Source organism: Papio anubis, chromosome 14 (genome assembly GCF_008728515.1).
Source record: "Papio anubis isolate 15944 chromosome 14, Panubis1.0, whole genome shotgun sequence".
Lineage (NCBI taxonomy): Eukaryota > Metazoa > Chordata > Mammalia > Primates > Cercopithecidae > Papio > Papio anubis.
In genome coordinates, this window is record NC_044989.1 from 4892436 (window position 1) to 4916663 (window position 24228).

The 24228-nt window shown below is 37.3% G+C and overlaps 1 long non-coding RNA gene across 5 annotated transcripts in view; it reads right to left on the bottom strand.

The window, feature by feature from the left end:
* Positions 1-372: 372 nt before the first annotated feature.
* The window catches only part of LOC103881157, a 40220-nt gene continuing 16364 nt past the window's right edge, over positions 373-24228 (bottom strand). For 3 of the 5 annotated variants that reach the window (XR_002519738.2, XR_004178169.1, XR_642518.4), the window contains one exon: positions 18797-23427. This is a non-coding gene — a long non-coding RNA (uncharacterized LOC103881157). Of the gene's footprint in view, positions 5930-15977; positions 16027-18796; positions 23428-24228 lie in introns of those variants that run through there. The other 2 variants (XR_001898873.3, XR_004178168.1) reach the window with 2 other exon arrangements.

Consider the following 24228-nt stretch of genomic DNA (forward strand, 5'->3'; position numbering starts at 1 on the left):
TTCTCTAAAAAGAGGACGTCCTAACATCTATCCCTGTAATACACTTATTTGTTTGAGTTCCTTGTAGATTCTGAATATTAGCCCTTGGTCAGATGAGTAGATTGCAAAATTTTTTTCCCCATTCTGTAGGTTGCCTGTTCACTCTGATGGTAGTTTCTTTTGCTGTGCAGAAGCTCTTTAGTTTAATTAGATTCCATTTGTCAATTTTGGCTTTTGTTGCCATTGCTTTTGGTGTTTTAGACATGAAGTCATTGCCCATGCCTACGTCCTGAATGATATTGCCTAGGTTTTCTTCTAGGGTTTTTATGGTTTTAGGTCTAACATTTAAGTCTTTAATCCATCTTGAATTGATTTTTTATAAGGTGTAAGGAAGGGATCCAGTTTCAGCTTTCTACATATGGCTAGAAAAATAATAAAAATGAAAAATATATAAGCATATTCTTTTGTATCTTTAGAAAGAGAGAATAACTCTCTTTCTAAAGATACGATCATATAAATATACATAATTATATTTTCAGGATTTTAGTCTTCCCGGATTTCAGCACTCAAGATTTTAGCACCTGAGATTGTGCCTTTTGGGATTATGATTATCTTCTAACTGAGCCCTATTAAATATTGTTGAATTTGATTGTCTGTATTTTGTTTAGATTTTTTACCCATGTTGACATAGGTGAGATTAGCCTGTGGTGTTTCTTTCTCACAGTATCTTCTCTTGTTACTTTTCTTTGATTAACATGGTTATGATAACCTTATAAAATGAGTTGAGGAGTATTTGCTCATCTTCTATCTTCTGGAAATGTTTAAAAATTTTTAAAGTTGTTATTGAATAATTGGCAAAAGTTGTTGGTAAAGTCTTTCAGCTTTGCATTTTGATTGTGACATGAATTTACTGCAGATGTGGTTTTATTGAATTTAAGATTACTTAGATTTCACTGTGGGCTAGTTTTGTTAAGTTGTAGTTTTCTAAGAATTTATACATTTTATGTAAATATGCAAATTGACTTAAATAAAGCTATAACTAATCTATTTAATTGGGTGTCTAGGTTATTAAAAATAGTAAAATTAAACACTTATTTTAGGCTATGGGTATATTAATTCCCCTTAAGTTAAAAATGAGGATATAAATAGCAAAAAGCCTTTAAAATAAAATATAAAATATGATCATAACCTCAGTGCAGGGAAATAGGTTTTCAAAACGATACAAAATTATTAAGTATAAAGTAAAAGATTGTAAAATTTGCTTTACTAAAATTAAGATTAAAAAAATTAAAGATACCGTAAGAAAAATGAAAAGTCAAGCCACAGAATGGGAAGAAAAACTTGCAAAACATATAGCTAACAAAGAATGAATACCCAATCTATGGTAAAAAACAAAAGAGACTATAATATACCAATGAAAAAAGATACATACAGCTATGGATTAAAAATAACAAATAAAATTGACAAAACAAGGTATCTACATCAAGACACCATAACTAGGAATGCATTTAAGTCTGACCAAACATTTACGGCCGTGTGGAGCAATGGGAACTCTTGTACGCTGTTGGCCAAAATAAAAACCAGTGCAAACACATGGGACAGTCTTCTGGCAATATCCAGTAAAACTTGAGTATGTGTGAATGTATGATCAGCAATTCTGCTCCTAGGTATCTGCCCCTGAGAAGTTATTGCTCATGAGTACCAAGATATATCCTAGAATATTCATAGGTGCATTTTCTGAAATAGTCTGAACCTAGAAACTACTCAAATTACTATGCCTTATAGAATAGATACATATATTGTGGTATGTTTATACAAATGATATTACATAATATAAAATAAAATAACTACAGTTATCTTCAACAACATGAATATTCAACAAAGCATATTATTGAGGAGAAAGGCAAGGCCCAAGAGAGAAGGTGAAATTTCCAGTGTGATTGTGTCACTCTGAACCATCAGATCAGGGGACACTTCTGTCCTAATCCCTTCATCTCATTGAAGTGCAGCAGTGTCTCAGGCCAAACCATCAGACTCCCAGTTCTGCTTTTGGCTTCACCTTCTACTGGCCACCACCCCCTGACTGTCTCCACTCTAGTCTCACTGGCTGCCACGCTGGTTTTGAACACGCCAGGCAAGGTCACTCTTTGAGTCTTTGCATGGCTCTCCTTCTGTGGAGAACCCTCTTCCCCGGATGGCTAGAGGGCCACTGCAGCACTTCCTTCAGATTCTGATGAGAATGTTCCACTTTCAATGAAGCTTTCTCAGGCCACTGTCTGTCTTTTGCTTTATTATTCTTCAAAGCATCATCACTACATAATCTAATATTCATGTCTTCATTCATTTATTTATCTCATTAATCATCTGTTTGCTCCTAGTAAACTGTTACCTATGTGATAATACTGGTGCAAAAGTAATTGCAGTTTTTGCCATTAAAAGTGAGGGCCAAAAACCTCAATTGCTTCTAATGGCAAAACCCACAATTACTTTTGCAACCACCTAATATCTTTTTTTAAAATTGCTTCATCCTTATTTCTTACACAGTGTCTAACTTGTGGTTGTTATTAAATAAAACTAGTTTATTGAATGGTAAAACAAATGGGAAATCCACACTCCAATTCCAGGAAAGCGATTACCACTGACGGTGGTGAATGCAGACAGCATTAGAAGCTGGTGGCTTATATATACCTATTAAATGTGTCTCATTAAAAAGTGAATAATCAAAAAGCATATAATGCAAAAATGTTAACCGCACTTTAACCTCAGCTGTGCATATATTGGTTCCTATTTGCTTTCCTGTGTGTTTGAAATTTAAAATGTTTTATGATTTTTTAACATAAAGAGGAGAAACAACTTTGGAAGTTTGGCATATTGCATTGTTCTTTTGGGATATAACATATTATTTCCTTTAAACTCAGTATTTCTCAGAGATCTTTTAACATAAGACATTTTTTTCAAGTGAACAGCTATAAATGATTTCTGCAAATAAATGTGGTTCCCTGTTTGTTTTACTACTCAACCAATCAATATTTATAAAATACCTATTACAAGTTAGACACTTGTCTAAAAACTGAGGATAGAGCAGTTTAAAAAATGATACCATGTTACCAGGTGGGTTATAGTCCAGTGAGAACAGACAGATGATAAACAAGTGGAGTAAATGAATGATTCAAAGCAGGGATGATAGATTAAGTAGCGGGGATGTTACAGAGAAAAACAAAGCAAGCAAGAAAGACAGTGGCCTGAGAAACGAGATAAACTTTGACTTCATTTTCCTTTCAACTTGGGTCTTGTTTATCTCTAAGGTTTGCCAATATGTACTAGGACCAGAGCTCTCCTGTAAAATACTTTAACACTGAGACATTTACAAAAGTAGATCTCATATCACATTGTATTAGTTATGTATATATGTATATATGAATGTATGTATGTATGTATATATGTATCAGTTTTCTAACCATGCTGCTTGATTTCCCAAAGCAAGTACATCATATTAAAAAACATCATAAAGAGTACCTCATATTAATTTCCCAAATCAAGCTGCATGATTTGGTAAATTCAAGCTGCATGATTTGGGAATGAATATGATGTACTGTTTATGTAGATCATATTAATTTATATTCACTTCTGCGCTTATCTAACTGAATTCATTTTTTAAGTTATATGTGGAGCTCTGCCTTAGATTTTGAGGGCGTGGGGGCTACACACATACATATGTCCTCCAGGAAAATGACAAATATGTAACTGTTTTTCATTTTATTTTGGCTTCCTGGGAGCTTATAGCCCATTTTGTTTTTCAAATAAATTACATAAAATCTTGGACAAACTAAGCTAAGCCAAGGTGAACCTGGTCAGAATGGTAAAAGAATAAGAAAACAAATCCTTTGAAGGAGAAAAATGGCAGAAAAATTTGCTAAGAGAATAAGCGAACTTATTTTTATGTTTTCAAATATTTGAGAAGTGTATACAATTTATCTGTTGACCCCAGAAGGCACAACTAACACCGATGAGTAAAAATGCAATACAGGAAAGAACTTTCTAGTTATCATAACCATCAAGATGGACTGAAACATATCATTAATGTCTAATGAGCATGTCTAGTACACATGGAAAAATCTTGAAGTTTCTTTCCAACTCTCCAGTTCCATAAATCTATAAATATTGGTCCTTTGATATTTATGCCAATCTTCTCTGTAATCTGGAATGAGGGAGCTCACTTCCCACAAAAGACCAACGCTCCTTCCTCATTTAGCTTCTTTCTAAAGGCTCTGACATCTATTTACAAAAATTCTTAGTGTCACAGAGTTCAATGAAGGGTGTTTGCACATATGTAAATAAGTGTGCATGCCTTGTCCAGGGTTGTTAAAGGTTACTGATGCGTGCCATAAATTTTTAAGAGTCATCTGCTGCTCTGGGCAGAGGCCACGGCTGGTAAGGCTGTTGTGCTGCCATCCACTCATCATAAATCCTTCAGAAGGCTTCGCACTGTCATGGGCAATTTTGTTTTTATTGTTACTCTTTCATTTAACAAAACATGATAAATTGGTTCTGTCTATTGTGCGTTTCTCAAATAGCCACTTCCTGGTTCATTATCATGATTATATGACACGTGAAAAGAATAGGGAAGGCTGAGTTAATGGGGCTGTCTATGAGCCACAGACTGCTAGGAAACTAAAAAGATCTGCATGTTGACAGCATCACAGCTGAGTATCGGGACCCACCAGATGTCCCTGAGCTGTGACCAAAATCAAGGAGCCTTTGTTGACACCCCACCCACACACACCAACACCCGCAAAGGTTATGCATTAAAGAAGGATGATAGATCAGTATTGTGCAAAAAGGAATAAAAATAAAAAAATAAAATATTGAATGTTTTCCTTATGAGTCTTCCAATTGCTTTCTTTGTATCCCCTATAACTCTCTCTATTGTGCAAAAATTCAATTAACAATTTCATAAATCAATTACAAGAGTTTTTTTTTTTTTAAATGAAGTTATCAAATATTTAATGGATGTTTTTCAGAGCACAATGGTGAAATTCAATTTCTAGTAAATTAGTTTTTTTAACCTAATCCCAGAATATGCTTAATTATGTAACATAATTTTGCGTTAGGTATTTAGTGACAGAAACAAGTACTATTTGGTCATTACAATCTCATGATTATAATTCATCAAAGTACATTCAGAAATGATTTTACCATGATTCAGCAACAATATCAACAAAACAGCAAATACTAAACTGAAGTGGAGTTAGATATTTTCTAACTTCAGAAACCATTTTTCTAGGCCGAGTTTTCTGTGTGCGCACTGCACATAACCAACAATAGTAGTGATGAGAGCTAACACATGCACAGGGCTTTGGAGTCTGAAATGAATTTGCTCACCTGTTCCCTTCTTTGATCATCCTGATTATGCTGAGAGGTAGACAAGCTCTACTTCATTTTCCACATGAAGAACTGAAGATTCAGGAAGGTTAAGTGACTCTTCTTGAAGATGAATCTAAAATGTGCTAGGCTGGAATTCTGGCTTCAAAATCTGTTTTCTTTTCCATTTTATTTTCTTTTCCAACTCTGTCTCTCTGTCCATTAAAAAATCTGTTCCTTCCCCTGCCACACCATGCCTTGTGGTTGATGCCTCAGTAACACTGAAATGCTGTTGGTGAACAGACCTGCCATGTGATTCCAGAAGCCCATGCCTTGCACAGGCTGTTCTGATTGCTTGGAATTCTTCTCCAGGTGAACAATGAAGCTCCTGTTGATCTTCTAAAATTCTTCATTGTCATCATCTTCTTAGTATCACATTTCCAGACACCTTTCCATATTTTTTAAAGCTTTGTATTTAATGCCCAAACACACCCCAAAATAGAATTTCTTCCAGCCTCAACATTTGTCAATCTTCAGTCCTTTGTGATTCTTCCATCATTTCCTTGATGTATTTGTTGGTTTTGTGTTGCTGTTTGCCAGAAAATTTCAAAACAAATTTTAGACATCTGTGAATATGTTCATATACATTCTAAAACATTTTGTTTCCCATTTGTAACCTATTTATGACTATGTCATTTCTTCCCCAGTATGTCATCAATTGTCCTCAATTTTTTCAACATGTATCTTCTGTTGGCTTATTCAAATAAGAATTAGAGGAGATTCTCATACTGTACTTTCTTGATGTAGAACTTGTATCCCCCTCAGTCTACAACAGGCTCCCCACCTACCTCCGACATTTCCCCCATGCTTTTTCTTTCTTGAAGAAATGGTAGAATTTCTCAAAGTCTGGATTTGATTCATTGCATCTCCTGCTATTTAATATGTTCCTTTATCTTATTTCTTATTAACTAGGCAATTAAGTCTAGATGCTTGATTACATTCAGTCTTTATATATAGATAGATGAAACTTGATTAAATGCTTGATTAAATACATTTTGTATGTATGTATATGTGAATAATTGAAATGGGGTATCAAGCATTTCCTATTGCACCATCTCAAGGAAATACATACAATCTTATTGTTCCACTTTTAAAACAGTAAAGTTAATGTCTGGGTTCAGACATTATCAATCTGATCCATTCATTAATGACATCCCTGTCTATCTTTCCCAGTGGATTTCACCCGTGGTAAAGTAGTAAACAAAAGAAAACAAATATTTGTTGTCTAGCACCATTATTTCATTGGAAGTAGCAAAATGGTAATTTCAAATTCAAACATTTGTCCTTTTTTGTAATTTTTTTCTGTAACAAACTTAGCCTCACCAAGTATTTTTTTTTCTAAAATGCAGTCCGTATTAGAAAGGCAGGATAAATGTTGTTATCTTCTTTTACTTAGCAATATTTAGAATAATCAGTGGGTGCCCTAGCAAACTCCAAAGTTGATCAATAAGGTTATTACTTTTAAAAATGTATTATTATAAATGAATGGACGTGTACATGTTTGTGTGTATGTATATGTGTGTGTACATTTTCAAAAGATTTTTATGGTATAATTCACTCCACTGCAGTTGACATTCTCTTGGTTGCTCAAATCTTCTCATCAAGGGCAGTAGAACTCCGTTTTGCAAGTTGCTTCTTATACAGATGGCCTCTTGTTCATCTGTGATAATTTATTTGCTTTCGACATGACCAAATGTCCCAGGCTCACATTTTATTAGATGAGACCTTTTAAATTGCCGAAATTCAATCATTTTGGACCTACAAAGGGACAATGTAATACACTTCAAACTAATACATATTTTGCTCCTATAGTAGAGTGAGCTAGTTCAGGGAGTCCTGGTTCCTTATAGTGAAATAGTGTTTAGATATCATAGGGGATGAAATGTTAATTGGTCCTGGCTTTTGATTACTTCAATATATATTTCTTAAAAGAGAAAAAAAACACGAGTGTGTAATAATTTTTCAATTTATGTAAAGATTATATGATTTTACTTTTATTGAAATTCTTTTTATTTTTGTATTTCATTTCTCTTATGATGAAAATCTTCCTTTCTAATTATACTAATAAAAACATATTTTCTTTATCCTATTTAAACTATGCTAGGCATATGCAATAGTCTCAAAAAAACAAAGTAGTAATGTCAATATTGCTGACAGAACAAATATATTATAACAAAATTGTTATAGATTACCAGATGCAATATAAGATACTGTGTTAGGTTTTTCTTTCATTGCTGTAAAGAAATACATGAGACTGGATAATTTATAAAGAAAACGGGTTTAATTGGCTCATGGTTCTGCAGGCTGTTCAGGAAGTATAGCACTGGCATTCGCTTCTGGAGAGGCCTCAGGAAGCTTCCAACCATGACAGGAGGTGAAGGAGGAACAAACACATCAATGGCAAAAGGAGGACCATCCGGGTGAGGTGGCTCATGCCTGTAATCCCAGCACTTTGGAAGGCCAAGGGGGGTGGATCACAAGGTCAGGAGATGGAGACCAACCTGGCTAACACAGTGAAACCCCATCTCTACTAAAAATAAAAAATAAAAAATAATAATAAAAAAAAAAAAATAGCCGGGCGTGGTGGCGGGCACCTATAGTCCCAGCTACTTGAGAGGCTGAGGCAGGAGAACGGTGTGAACCCAGGAGGTGGAGGTTGCAGTGAACTGAGATCGCGCCACTGCACTCCAGCCTGGGCAACAGAGCGAGACTGCGTCTCCAAAAAAAAAAAGAAAAGAAAAAGACCAAGGAAGGTAAGGAAAAGAGCCACATGCTTTTAAATGACTAGATCCCCTGTGAAATCAGAGCAAGAGCTCACTTCTCACCAAGTGGATGGTGTAAACCATTCATGAGGTATCTGCCCCCACGATCCAAACATTTCCCAGCCGGCCCCACCTCTGACACTGGTGATTGCATTTCAGCATGAGATTTGGGAGGGACGAATGTCAAAACCATACCAGATACCTTGTGTTTACTTTTAGCTTAGATTATACTTGGGTTTTAGAGTAACTTAATCATTATTTGACTTCCTGTACTACTTAGTTGATATATTTTAGGTTCATTTATTTCTATTTCTTTTCTATTTTTACAGATTGTTTTCTTTTTCATTCTTAAAAAAATTACATAATATTTTTCATGGTTTTAGAGTCCTCCAGCTATTTTGTAACACCATCTTAATATTTATATTATTTGCAATCATTGTATATATGATATTATACATTTGTGTGTGCTCATGCCAGTATATCTCACTTGACCAGGAACTAAGTGGGGTCAGGTTCTGTGTCTATATATGGCAAAGTAGTTGGCAAGAGAGAAAGTTCTAAACTTAGACGTGAGTCGTGTGTGTGTGTGTGTGTGTGTGTGATGTGAATACAAGAATGAAACAGTTGTACATCAGAAAGGTAAACTTGTAGTGTTCATTTCTGGAATACATAACGTGTGTTGATCTCAATAAAGACTAGGAATATAGGTTGCTGGGGTATATTTGGAATCACTGGGTGTTCTTCCATGCCGAAAAGTGAAAAAAATTAGTGCTGAGTTAGGTAAAATGAACACATCTTAGTAGAATGAAGATGGGATATTAGCTGTGCAGGGCTTTTTGAAATTAGAACCTCAATGGTCAAGCTCTACAACTCCAGTTAGACAGATCTGGATTCAAATCCTAGCCCAGCTCTACCTCTGAATAAATATATAATATTGGACAAGTTATCTACATTTTCTCTAACCCAAATTCCCTTATTATGCAATGGAGACAGTAAAAATTCCTGCCTCTTAAGGTTGCTGTGAGGAATCTGTGATAAAATAAATATAATGTGCTTATCACAGGGCTATGAACATAGAAATTAAGTAGCTATTACTAAAGAACTCTTATTACCACCATCATCATAATTATCTACTGCTACTGCTAATACTACTATTTACCACACTGTTTTTAAATGCACTTCAAATTTATTAACTGAGGTAGTAGTTCTACCTTAATGACAAGTACATGACTCCACATTTAATGCCTAAGGTAGTAATTCTCAACCTTTACTGTACTTGGAAGCCGGGGAGGGACCTAAAAAGTACAGATGCCCAGTTGCCACCCCTGAAGATCTGTTGTCCTTGCTTTACGGTGTGGACCACGCGTGGGGTTTGAAAAGCTCTCAGGTGATGATAACGTAGCACTAGGATGGGGGAAAACTGCTGAAGGCCTTCAGATTTCAAACGATCAAGTGAGAAGCTGTTTGTTAACATTTGACTTATTCATTTATATGCACAATTCTGCCTGGCAGTTTGTGAAAAGTCAAAATAATCAAAATCAATTTCCATTAAGAGCACTATGCACACCCCAGCTAGGATTCAGGGACACCCTTTTTCTCTCTGCCATTCTCTATCTGCTAATCTGCTAACTATGGATAAAGGTTTTCATTATCTGTAAAAAACCACTTGTGACTCAGGCTAAAGTACCAGTGAATCCCATTCACGTCATATGAAATAAAGGTAAAATGAATCAGTACTCCCAGGGACTAACATCCTGAGGTCAGTGAAGACCATTCTGCTTAGGAAAAAATAGATATGAGGCACATTATCTCCTGTCCCAGCTACTGTGTTAATCTCTAAGTTTGATACACATGAAGAATGAATCCTTAAAAAGAAAAAAGCACGCAGTTCAACCCCCTGCACCAGCATGAGCTGAATCTCTAAGTGCCGTTGTGCTTTGTATTTTTTCGTCTTATTCTTCCTAACGAACGTAAAAGCATTGAGGCTCAGAACGCAACTAGGATAATCAATAAGGACCTTTACAAACAACCCAGGCATTTTAAAGCTCCTCATCATTACAATGGAGACATAATTACATAAAAATTTTAAAAACCCACAGCAGGGCAGTGCAAGTATTACTGTAGTACCTTAGCTTTAAAATCAGATCCTGGCTGGGTCCTACATTTATGATTCATTAATTTTACTCGTGATTTTCACATGAACATAGTTTTCAATGCTGAACAGGCACAAGGCAGCACCATCATCGATGCAGCAGGCTGGACCACGCCCCTCTCTGCTTACTCCACGTGTGTGCCGCAGGACAGCTAAGGATGGGGAACCGGAAGGCTGAAACTATTTTCTTCAGCTCTGTTTGAAAAGTTAACAAACTGTATCATTTAGAAGAAAAATTCAAGAACTTCTGATTTCTCTTTAGGCCACTGTACTTGCACATCTGCTTAATTTTCGGTTCATTGAGAAGCCTAGTTTTGAGTTGCAAAGATTCAAGGACTATAGTAAGTCGTATCTTTTGAAAGATCTGAATAATAAGAATCAATGTCACCGGAATTTTACTCCATTCCATAAATGTATAGATATAGATATAGATTACTTCTTTTTTTGATTTCTGGCATTGGAACCAGGCTCCATATTAAGAAAAAACTGAGCTAATAGTGCAATGAGGAATAACTAAATTTATTTGTCACATGAGCAAACTTTAAGAAGATAGCCCACAGGGCACCAGACATTCAGGACTGGATCTGGATTATTGATAGTGGACTCTCATCAGAAAGCCATTGACATGAACACAGATTCCCATCAATGAGTTTCTTACACACAATGAGTAATCACTGCACATAATGCGTAATCTTACACGTAATGTGTCTCATTAGAAACAGAACATCTTGAGATACGCTATATATAAATGGCATGTCAACATAGTTGGTGGAAGATTAATATTGTTTTGTGGGTGGTCCTAATAAGTTGTCCAGGGTGTTACATGTCACTGACTGTAGAATTCCCTTGGATTTACCATTTACAGTGATATCGACCACAAGTAGCAGTGGATGAAGACATGATAGAATTGTTGGCACTGAACCCTGACTCAAAGTTTCCTTCTCCACTGCCATTCTCAGGATTTGAAATGAAGCTTTGGGGTCCCCAAGGCTCCCCTCTTAAGATATGCAGAAAATCAGAATATGCCACCTCAAAATACGCCTCTTTTGCCTAAGGATTGTTGAGCTCAAGGCAATTAAGAAACAGCAGATGCAAGAGTGCTCTCTGCATTCCCTGTTTGCCTAAATGCAGGGAACTGATTTATGAAGACCAGAGATATTCCACCTCCCTTTCTACAAGGGAAAACAAAGGTTAACCCCCTTAAGGCAAGTTTAGACCCTTTCTGGCTTGGAGAACGGCGGAAAAAACTCCACACTAACCAAGTTCCCTAACTAGCCTGCATCTGCCAGTTATCTGCCTTCCCAATGGTTGCCACCCCTAGGAACTCAGATTCCTTTCCCTTGTCTTGTCATTTGTCTAAAAATTTACTGCTCTTTGTTGAGGATGCTACATAAGCTGGAAATCAGAGCCATCTTACTGAAAATGTCTCACTCCCTAGGCATCTCTCATGTATATGTGAAATATGCATGTTCATAAACTTCTGTTTGTCTTTCACTTGTTAGTCTGTCTTTTGTTATAGGGGTTCATTTCAATGAAAAACTCAGGATAATTAAGGAAAAAAGTATTTTTCTTCTCCCAGTAGATGCAAATACTTCAGGAAAGAAAGAGGAAAGGAAATGGGAGCAAAGTAAAACATAAACATTTCCATACTCAATTTGCAGCAAATTGAGGCACAGAAGCTCATCACTGACTTGTCATTTCGTTGGAAAATATAGTTGCATATCTAGACCTTGCTTTCCAAGCTCAGTCACTCACCTTGCTACACGCACTAATATTTCTGCTCTGTTGCTGCCTCTCCCTCAGTGGCAGACTATTTTTTCATCTCAGTGTCCCTAGTGCCAAGTAAAAGCACTATGACTTTTTAGATGCTGAAAGCATGTTGAACTAAACCATGTTTGTTAAAAATAGCAATGTTACCCATTTCCCTATGTAGATCACTATAGATAATGCCATTCAAACTTTAAGACAATGCTGTATATATTGTCCTTGCTTTCATGGCGAAAAGCTCAATACTGCCTTTCAGCAAAGGGCCAGGTTGCTTCTCATCACAGACCTGGGGCTTCCATGTGCTACCTTTCCACAGTGTTTCACTGAAGAATGATGGGAAAAACATGGCGAAGGGTGCAGAATGCAGAGCTGAGGTTAGCACTTTGACTGCAATTTTATCTTTCCTATATTCCTCAGTTTTCTGAGATGCTGTATCTTTTACAAGAAAAACTTTTTTTTACCATGATCATTTTCAGATGTAGATTTTCTCTTTTAGAGTTTCTCTAATGTGCTGAATTCTGTATTCTTGCAAGTAAGGTATGGCACTTGAAAACGTGAAACACGGCATTTTCCTGAATTCTACATAGTTGTTAGTGTTGTGGCAAATGTATAAAATGCCACACTCTATGTGTTGTGTTTTGAAGCTCTGGTACTGTCATTTATAAAGATCTCTTTGCTTCCAATGTGCACTACGTATTGTAACTCAGAGAAGTATGAGTTTCCTGGAAGCCAGAGTGCCTTAGCTGGCTATCTCACTCACAGCATGGGGACCCACAGAGAAGCCCAGGAGATTGTTAGTAGTTTGGCACTACCTTGGCATAAGACTTGTTGGCTCAAAGGATGCAGGGAACTTGAATTCTTTCTGGGTAAATGTGAAAACTCATTTATTAGTTTCTCTGCACCAATGCCTACACATAAAACACTGTTTCAAATGACAGAGGCTGTCACCATGTGGAGTAAAAACAGTCCTCCTCTTTACCCCTTTCTGTAGCATCTTCTTTTCATCTCAGCATATTCCTACCTCTTAGAGACATGGCGCAGGACCTAGGCTAGAGAAAGCAAAATGTTTCCATTAACTTCTGCAGATTTCCTGTGCCAGTCAGAGTTTCTGAGAATCAAAGAGGATAAGTCATCTCCTTGAGTAGGAGTCTCTCGCTATCCTAGAAAAGGTGGGAAATTGTGATTTGGAGGTGCATATCTTTGGAACCAAACAGCTGATGGGTGGACCAATGTCTTGAATACTGTCTTACTCTGCTACTATTCAATCTAGCAATCCCATCACTGGGTGTATACCCAGAGGGAAATAATTTATTCTATCAGAAAGGTACTTGCACTCATTGGTTCTTTGCAGAGTGATTTACAATATCAGGGACATAGAGTCAATCTAAGTGCCCATCAGCAGTAGATTGAATAAAGAAAATGTGGTGTACTTACACCACGAACGACTATGCAACCATAAAAAAGAATAAAACCAAGTCCTTTGCAGCAACATAAATGGAGCTGGAGGTCACTGTGCTAAATGAGCAGACTAGCATAAGAACAGAAAACCAAATACGGCATGTTCTCACCTATAACAGGGAGCTAAGCATTGAATAAACATGAACATAAATATGAGAACAACAGATACTGGGGATCACTAGATGGAGGTTGGAGGTAGAGAGGATGTAGGCTGAAGAACCACCTATTGGAAACTATGCTTACTGCCTGGGTGGCGAGAGCATTGGAATCCCAAGTCTCAATGTCATACAATTTACCCATGAAACAAACCTGCATGTATACCTTTTCATCTAGAATAAACTTTGAAATTTAAAAAAAAAAAATAGACTTCAAAGATCTGCACCAAACATATAGCAGACAAAATTACACATTGTGTAAATGTCAGTTTTTACCATAAAAATCACTGGATGGTAGATACAGAAAAAAGAACATTAGACAGGATTGAAAAGTCTGAGTTTGAATCGTAGTGTGAAATTCAGATTCGCAATAGTTTAGTTCTGGATCTGTTCACAAGCAAGAGAGAACAGGTGCTTCTGGACATATTGTTCACATATGTTCTAATTAATCTAGGCACTCTATTTGTAAGCCAATGGGGCATATCCACACAGTATAGCATATTGATTAAGTGCATGAGCGTTGATCATAGAGAGCGAGATGTAAAGACTAGCTCTGTACTCACAAGCTGTGTGATCTAAGCTACTGAGTAGATTTTCTTCATCAATAAAATATCCTTCATAACTCCAACTGCAATGATGATTATGAGGATAAATGAAAAGGAAGGCACAGGAGAACTTATCAGTGGCAGCTATTATTTTGGGATGACTATTGTACCAGATCCTCCTCCTAGGCTGAATGTGTGTTGCTGCTGTTGCTCTCATTCTATTTTGTCTCACTGCCCAGCTGCTCAACTTCTAGTTTCAGAACCCAAATCTCTTCCCTCAGCAAAACACCCTCTCAGGAAATGGAACTATGGGAAACGTACTGGAACCTGAAAATGAGGAGATCACCCAATTTTCAGGTTCCAGGTCTGGGCTTTCGAGCCATGGCTGGAATTCTGAAAATTCTAAGTATACATTAACTAAATGTTAGTGCAATAAAAGGACCGATTCAGCAGCCATGGGATCTGCCTCAGTCATGGTCATGGGACCAAAGCCAGTTCACCAAGTCTTCCCTTTGCTTTTGCTGAGAATGTTGGGAAAGGGTCATTGTCTTCATGCTGAGACTTCCTGCTATTTGTAAAGAATGTACTAGGAGGTGCTGATGGGTATGGACGTTGTACATGTATGAGTCTGCAGGAAGGCAATCTCACTTGAAAGAATAATAAAGACCACCTGGATCCATTGAATTTCTACCTCAAACGTCTCAGTTTCTTGACGTATTCTATTTCATTTTTTATTTAAGTCAAATTGAATAGGTTTCTGTCATTTGTCACTAAGAGAGTTATGGCTAAGACACTTTTATTACACATCCCTCTTCTGAAACAAGACCAGGCCATTTATGATTTGTTTCTTGTTCAGAATTCTTCCCCTATCCTTTGAACTCGGTGTTAGAAGCTGGCCTCCCAAATGCCTGTGTCCAGATGGCTTAGGTGGGACTTAGGCTTGGACACAAGTTTATGATTCTCCTAGATCAGCGTTTCCTGCAGTATTTATTCCATTGTAGGCAAGCTTATTATTAATTTATGTGAAAATACAAAGGCCACAGGATAGCTTAAAAATAACCTTCAAAATGAAAAAGAAAGTGGAAAAAATCACTCCGCCCAATATTAAATTCTATTATATAGCTGCATTAATTGAGACAGTGTGGTATTGGCCGAGAGACACATATATCGACTGAACAGAAGAGAAATTGACCAAAATAAATATGACCAACTGTTTTTTGATGAAAGTGCTAAGGCAATGCAATTAAAAATGAATACCCTTTTTAACAAATGGTGATGGAGCAGTTTAATATTTAGAGTTAAAAAAATTTTTGACCTAAAATTCACAGCTCATATAATAATTAACTCAAAATAGATCTTGTACTTAAATATAAAATGTAACCTGATGAAACTTTTAGAAAAAAAATAAGAGGAAACCTTGGAGATTGAGAGTTGGGCAATATGTTCTTAGACTTGACACTAAAACAAATAATCTACGGAAGGACAAAGTAGTAAATTAGACTTCATCAAAATGAAAATCTTTGGCTCTGTAGAAAACCCCACTAACAGGATAAAAAGGCAAGCAATAGACTAGGAGAAAACACTTGTAAACTACATAGCTTTTAAGAATGAGTACCTACAAAAAATTAGCTTGGCGTGGTGGCAGGCACCTGTAGTCCCAGCTACTTGGGAGGCTGAGGCAGGAGAATGGTGTGAGTTTGCAGTGAGCCGAGATCGGGAGGTGGAGCTTGCAGTGGGTCCAGATTGTGCCACTGCACTCCAGCCTGGGCGACAGAGCGAGACTCCATCTCAAAAAAAAAAAAGAAAAAAAAAAAAAAAAGAATGAGTATAAGAATGAGTATCTAGAATAGATGAAATCTTAAAGCTCAATAGTAAAAGTACAAACGTTCCAATTACAAAGTGGGCCGAAAGACATGAAGAGACATTTCACCAAAGAGGATTGTGTGAATGCTCAATAAACACGTGAAATTAAAAGTTCAAGATCACTGGCTGTTAGTGCACTTGTGCCTCCATAATAGCACCCACCATTGACCGGCAGCTTAAACAGCAGACGTTTATTTTCTCACAGTTCTGGGGCTGGAAGTCCAAGATCAAGCAGGATTGAATTCTCCTGAGGCCTCTCTCTGGGGCTTCATCATGGCCACCCTCCTGCATCCTGTGCAGATGGCTGCCCCTCTGGAGATGTCTCCCTGGTGTCCTTATCCCTCTTCTTATAAAGGCTCACATCAGATTGGATTAGGGCCTAAACCAGAGACCTCATTTTGACTTAATTACTTCTTTCAAGGACCTGTCTCCAAATATAACCACATTCTTAGATATTGAGGGTTAGGGTTTCAACATATGAATTTTGGAGAAACATGATTCAGCCCATAATGTTGGCCATTAGTGCAATGAAAATTAAAACCACAGTGAGACATCACCACACACCTATGAAAACAGCTAAAATAAAAAACAGTGATGACACCCAATGCTAGTGAGGAGGCTGATAAATGGGATCACAAATACTTGGCTGGGAGGGGTGTAAAATGGACATGCACTCTGGAAAAAAAGTTTGGAAGGTTTTTGTTTTTCAATTGTTGTTTAGCTAAACATGCAACAATTGTATAAACTCAGTAATGCACACTTAGGCTTTTGTCCCAGAGAAGTGAAAAAGTGTGTTCATACAAATACCCATACACAAATATCAAGGATTGTTTTATTCTTAATAGCCAAGAATAAGAAGCAACCTAGATGTCCTTAAACAGGTGACTGTTCAAACAAACTGTGGTGCAACTCTACCGTGAAATATGACTCAGCAAACAAAACCAGCAGACGATTGATGCAATCAACCACCTGAATTCCACTTCCGGAATTTGTGCTTTGTGCTGAGTAAATAAAACCCCTCCCAGAAGGACTGTATGTAACATTTGAAACGTGTTTATAACGTGTGAAATAAGAAAACTGTAGAAACGAAAAACTCATTACTAATTGCCAAGGGTTACAGAGAAAAATGTAGGCAGGGAGCAAGGGGGTGTGGTAAAGGGCAACTGGAAAGAACTCATGGGGTGGAAATATTCTACTTCTTGGAAATGTTCTGTATCACTGGCTGTGACACTGCCGGACAGTTATTCAAGATGTTGCCTTCCGGGAAAATTCGGTAAAAGGTGGAGGATATCTCTGATATTTACGTGTTAACCTACAAATATCTCCAAATTAAAAATATAATTAAAATATCCTTGATTGTACAAGGAACTACTACAGAATGTACTTTAGCAAGAAACTGACCTCACATGGAAGAGAGCATTATTTTCCTATACTTTGAAATATTTCAGAAATAAACTTCTAGAGAAAGGACACGTTTATCAGCTACTAACTTTAAAACAAAACTTGTAGGATTATGCTGTCAGAGAAATTTTGGAGATTTTCCAAAATTCTTATTTTACCAAACCAAAAAATAAATGACAACTTGGAGTAAATGTATATTCACCAAGATCACAGAGTGAACGGGCAACTAAGCCAGGATGACGTCTCCCAGCTCCCTGACCACAGCGACTGCCACCACACCACACTGTTTGATTTGGCTAAGCTTGAAAATTAACTACTCTTAAATTTAATATACAATATTTTTCATTTTAACTAGTTAAGTACCTATATAATGGCTTTCTCTGCATTGGAGGCCGATATAATTTGATGGATATTAGGGAAATTAAAACTTTGAAAATCCACAGCCAGCCTAGTTGGGGATACAGTGAGGAAGTGTTAGGGACAGACACCACCTGTAGGTTGTATGAGGCCAACTAGGGTGATGCAGGGACTCTGAAAGGCACACAGCTCTGCAGCTGAGATGAGCCACTACAGCTTCACTGTAACCAGCTACACACAGTGAGGGAGTTGGTCAAGACCTGTATTCTCAACGTGCATTATCCTGCTTTATGCTGGCACATACAAGATCTCTATCATGACTCCAGCAAGATGGGAGACAAAAAAGGGAAAGTGAGACCATGGCTATTATTTGAAGAAAGCTGTTTGTTACAAAGCAAAAGGGGAAGACCTTGCTTGCCTATAAATTGATGGTAAGAAAATGTTGACCTACATTGACTTTTAATTAATATCTAGAACTAAAGTCTTATAATTTCACTAACCATTCCTAATAAAAATACGTACACAAATCTAATTCTGCCTGCTATGGCACATGTGGGACAGCTATGTTCCTCACGGCCTCTGCAAAGGATGTGATGCCCAAATTCAGTGGGAGAGAAGTTTCTAGGATCTATGTACATAAGCTCCAAGCTTGAGAAGACTGGCCTCAGTTATCCTCTATGTTGTACCTAGGTGCCATAAGCTCATAGTTATTTTCCATAACCCTTATGCTCTGTGAGCAGTTTACCTATGCTCATTATTTCTTATCAGGACCTTTACATTGAATACAAGGAGAGCAGTCTGTTACTCAAAGGAACACACACAGAGATGCACACACAGCAGATGCATACATGGGCACACACACACACAAATATGCATGCAGATGCACACACAGATGCAGATACAGATGGGTACACACATCCACACAGACAGATGCACACACAGATGTAGATGCACACGCGGGTACACATACACATGCACAGGCACATACACAGATGCAGAGGCACATGGAGACACACCTACAAACATAGGAATACACACAGGTACAGATACATACATGGGTACACACATGTATGCATAAATACACAGATGCAGATCCACACAAAGCACACACGCACATACACATACACAGGTACACACAACTGCAGATGTACTTGGGTACACACACACAATGCAAATACACAGATGCAGATGCACACAGTTACACACACATACACAAACACACACACAATTTCAGAAGCACATGAGTATCCACACATATACACAAATACACCGATACAGATGCACACAGGTACACACTCAGATACACAAACACACAGATGCAGATGCACACAGGTACCCACACATACACATGCCCAAACACACAGATTGCAGATGCAGACGGGTACCCACACATACAAATACACAAATACACAATTGCAGATGCACACAGGTACCACACACACACACACACAAATGTACACACAGATGCAGATACGCATGAATACACACACACATAATTGTGAAGTGTTTATTTCTAAGGTTTTTTGTTCACTAAATATGCTGTGCCAAATACTCAATGAACTCACAAATTGATACTATAAAATGAAAAAGTTTTAAGCAGCTGATTAACATTTCTCCATTTACCCATTCATGAGATCCAGTTATGAGTTAATATTAAGTACACAGTAGAGTGAAATTTACATTGAAAATGGGAACAGTAAGCTTTAACACGGTTGAAAATCTTCTCTATATGCTATGGAAGGAGTGTTCCTCCATAATTTATACACTGAAATCTTAACCCCAATGGAATGACGTCAGGAGCTATGCACTTTGGCAGATCATTAGGTCATGAGGATGGAGCATCCATGAGAGGGACGGGGGTCATTATAAGAAGAGAAACAAGAGACCTCGCTCTCTCTTCTCTGCCCTGGGAGATGACTGTTGATGAAGAACAGGGAGTGGAACCACCCCAGGCTCTAAGTCCTGATCTTGGACTCCCCAGTTTGCATGACATTTGAGAAATAAAAGTTATTGTTGTTTAAACCATCTATGGTATTTTGTTAGAACAGCCTGAGTGGACGAAAACGTAAACGCAGAAAGTGAGGGGTGAATCACGACTTGAACTCCTGTCTGCCTAACCCCAAGGCCCACCTCCTCCTCTGCCATCTTGCTCCCATAATGTGCTCTTACTAAGGATCTTCACGTGCCAGGCACTGTGGTATCAACTCACCTCTCTCCAGTGTCAATGCCGTTTTCTGAATCATACAAATAAAATTACTAGACTCTTGTTTTCTCTAAGCAGAATGAAAATGGGTAGGTTACTGAGATGGCGAATTATTTAAAAACGACCTACACTCTGAACTTTCACCTGCTTTGCATGCGTTGCAAAATGGTATTTTGGGTACAGAATTATGTTGCATGAGTGTCTTCATGAGCATTAATATTCTCTTTGGAAATATGGCTTTGTTGTTCATTATCTTTGAATTAAGAATAAGTCTTTCATTTCTTTTTTCTCTTATCTTTTCACTAGTTAAAAAAAAAAAGAAAGAAGAAGAAAAATCTCAACCATTAATATACTCATCTTCCAAGACAGGAATAATAAATCTTGAAGTGGTTCATTAAACGTCAAACACTTATTTCAGTTGTTTCTTCTGATTTTGGAATGCACTTTATACAAAATGCCTCTAAATGGTCAGTTTTACTGATTACACAGTGTTTGAAGGAAGTGATGATTTTGTCACACTTGCTTTGTCTCATTCAAAGACAGTCATTTAGTAACAGGCAAATGGGGTGTCGCACCCTTGGGGGCAAAGTAAGCAGGTTAAAAACGGTAGAGAAAATGGGAAATTTGAGTCATACTTTTGTTAGCCAATGTTTGACTTCCAATTACCAAGATCTCCTGAGAGCTGACTGACATGTACATGTACACAGAACTGTATGTAATTCTACGAATAACACAAAATGGTCCTATGAAGATGGGGGATACTGAAAGCTCTCCATAAGTGTGTGGCACTTGGGTAAACTTTTCAAGCTTCTGACAGTCATTGACAAGATACCCTGTCTGTTCTGACCTTGCAAGGCTGCTACTGCCACACCCTCACCTCGGCACTTTTGGGCTCACTACTCACTCTCAGACTTTTCAAGAATGTTATGTTTCTACCATCACAGCTGTGCACTAACTGTCTTCCCGGCTAGAAATCCTCTTCCTCAGAATCTAGCAGGTACTTCCTACTCATCTTGCAGAGCCAGCTCTGGCTGTTCTTCCATCTTCCTTCTCCTGATAGCCAAATCGGGCTTTGCACCTTGTGATTTAATGCATGCAGAATCTGTATGATAATGATTTTGGTGTGTCCCCATCTGACCTCTTCAGAATTCTGTGAATTCTTTAGGAACAGGAGGTGTTTTTTAAAATGCCTAAAAGCATCTAATAGATGATCAGTTACCATACGTTGAATTTAATTTGTTAGACTGTAGAGTAGAAATCCAACCTCCATCTACTGACACAGAAGTAGCACCCAATCCCCTTTCCTATGCATTTTAGTTGGCCTAAAACAGACCTTTTCCTGGCAGCTGATGCTTATGTATCTTTAGGTATGAGAAATGTAAGCCTATAGCTTTATACAGTTGCCCAAAGGCTGAGGACTCAAGGAAAGCCAGAAAGGGACAGAGTTTATCTGGTTAGCCACATGAACACCATGAATATCAATTGGCAGCCTGAGTTCCCGCCTTGGTGTTCTTATCTAGTCCAAGATGACCCGCTGGGTGAGCTAATTAGCCCTGGAGTCTTGCTTATCTTCTAAGTCAGCCAGCTCCCCCCCATACACCATTAATTCACAGCTGTAAAAAATGATGTAGCACGAAAGAAAATACTTCACAAAAAAATGTGCTTTGTAGATTTTAATAAGGATTACACATGGCCTGTGAAGGAGAATTAGGCAGAAAACACAGGAGCGGTGTGTGTCCTGCAATTAGTGTGGTTTTTGTTGTTTGTGTTTTTGTTGTTGACACACAGATCAGGAGAGATTTGTGTCCAGAGAATGATAAACGTAAAAGCCAAACGTTTTCTGCATTTTGATCGTATTCTCTTATATTCTTTTCAAAAATACACTAGAGGTTATGCTTAAAAGAGATCTTTGGATGCAACCATCTCTTAGAATATTCCCAGAGATTGCTTTTAAATGTTCTGCCCTTATTTCAGATGCCCTTAGAAAATAAATGATAGTGGTATAGAGTTAGGAGGAACCAAGGAGTTCATCTGACCTGAGCTTCTTCCCTCTACATTTTCCTAAAAATGGTGATGCAAGTTAAAAACAGTAAATTACAATATAAAATTATTTCCTTTGAAAATGGAATAGAAAACTGCAGAGATGTAAATGGTGCACATTTGCCCTAATGCAAAAATTGCCAACACGTAATTCATATTATAGCCTGATTGTAAGTTGCACACTTAGATGCCTCTTGAATAGTGGAGTTTAAAAAATAAAAGCAAAACAAGCCATTAAATATGGCAAATGGCTTTCTCTATTGATTTCTCTTTTAATCTGTTAAGTAAAGCAAATTCCAAGACAATTTCTATTATGCACATATTTGATAATTACTTGAAGTTAAAAATGAAAGAATATAAATTAAATTACATCAAGCACCTCATGCAGTAGACTATGTCCTTTATGCTTTTATTTATACTACCTCACTGTATATAAAAGGTTCATATAAATACTAAGGAGGATGGGTTTGTTCCCATAATATTTAACTTTTGTCTACACATTTTATAGTTCACATTAATTAGTCAAAGTGAGATTTTCCAATCTCAATTTGCCTAATATGGAAATTAATGAAAGCTTTTATATATTTTATTTCAGATATTTAAAAAATTATATTGACTTTGCAATTCAACTTGCAGAGACTACTTCATAAGGAAATGAGGAAGAAAAAGACAAGAACAAAAAAATCCCACTTTCCTCTTTTAAAAACGATCATTATTTAGGCTATAGATTATTCTATAAAAATATGTACCAATTAAGTATGCATTGCTTTCATCCATATAATTTGTATTGATTGTACAAAAATGAAACTCTGTATGTAAATATAAGTACTTGATGCACTTTGGGCTTGAAAACAGCAATGAGATACACAGACATGAAATAGGAATGAAATGAAGAACAAACACAAACCAATCAGAGATTACATTTAAATATTCTCACACCTTATGAATCAGTGAAAGTCACTGTATATACTGAACAGAGCTGTGTTATTATAATGTAATATAAATACAGTTTCCAAACACTTCTATGGCCAGTTACATGCCAAGGATGCAAATTTGATTAATGTAAACCTGATTACTATGCTTTGAGAGAATTTGTGGCTTGGAGGAAAAGAGTTAAGGATTTGGACAAAGATGTCCTTAAAATAACTATTATAATGGAGGTAAGTACACTTGTGAGATGGTGCACCTAGACTTCTCACTGTGGATGTAGTCCTTCAACTGAGACCCAGGGGGCCTAGGACTACCACAATCAACCGCAAGCAGTGTTCTTTCTTTCTTTAATTTAGGAAGGCTTCTTGTTTGGGCAGAATGCATGAAGACACCACTGTAAGAAAATAAAGATCATATTTTCATGTAGTTTGACTTTACTGAGTGGGCGTGGCCTCCCTAGGATGGCTGCCGCCTTCCCTGTTTTTTCTTGCCAGGTTGACCCCTCCTGGATACTCGAAGGGCCTCTACCTGTTCTCCTATCTGACTTCTGTCTCTGCAGAGCCCATTCCTAGCTACTCACTCAAATGTTGCTTCTCACTAAGGCCAGACCCGGACCATGCCTGGGTCCTGAACCAACTCTCTGCAGTGTCTCCTGGGAAGAAAGGGTCTCTGGATACCAAACTTTATCACACCTCAGCTGGGACCATGTGCCAACCACTTCCTTAACTCAACAGTTTAGACGGACATTCACTGCTGGTCTCTAATTCAATAGCATGCATAGTTCCAAAATCAATAAGTCAAATATACTTGTCTTAAAAAAAAAAAGAAAAGAAAAGAAAAGAAAAAGAAAAAAAAAAGAAAAGGATTTTGCTTATTAGGGTCAAAGTATAATCAAATGAAGACCAGGCCTGAAGAATCCCTGAACAGACAAAACCAGTGTGGTGTCATAAATAATTTCAACCTTGCTTGATTTATAAACATAAGCAAAACTTAACTTATTTCTTATAAATACCTACATTAAAAGAAAAAAACAGAACTCAAGCTCAACCAATCAGAAGTAGCCAACAAACCTATAATTATGGAACTAGGGACTTTTCCCAACGGGATATACCAATTAAGGCCACTGTATACCTGTAACCAATCAAACATCTTCCTTGCTTTATTTCCACGTACATCCTATAAACGCCTCCCCCTC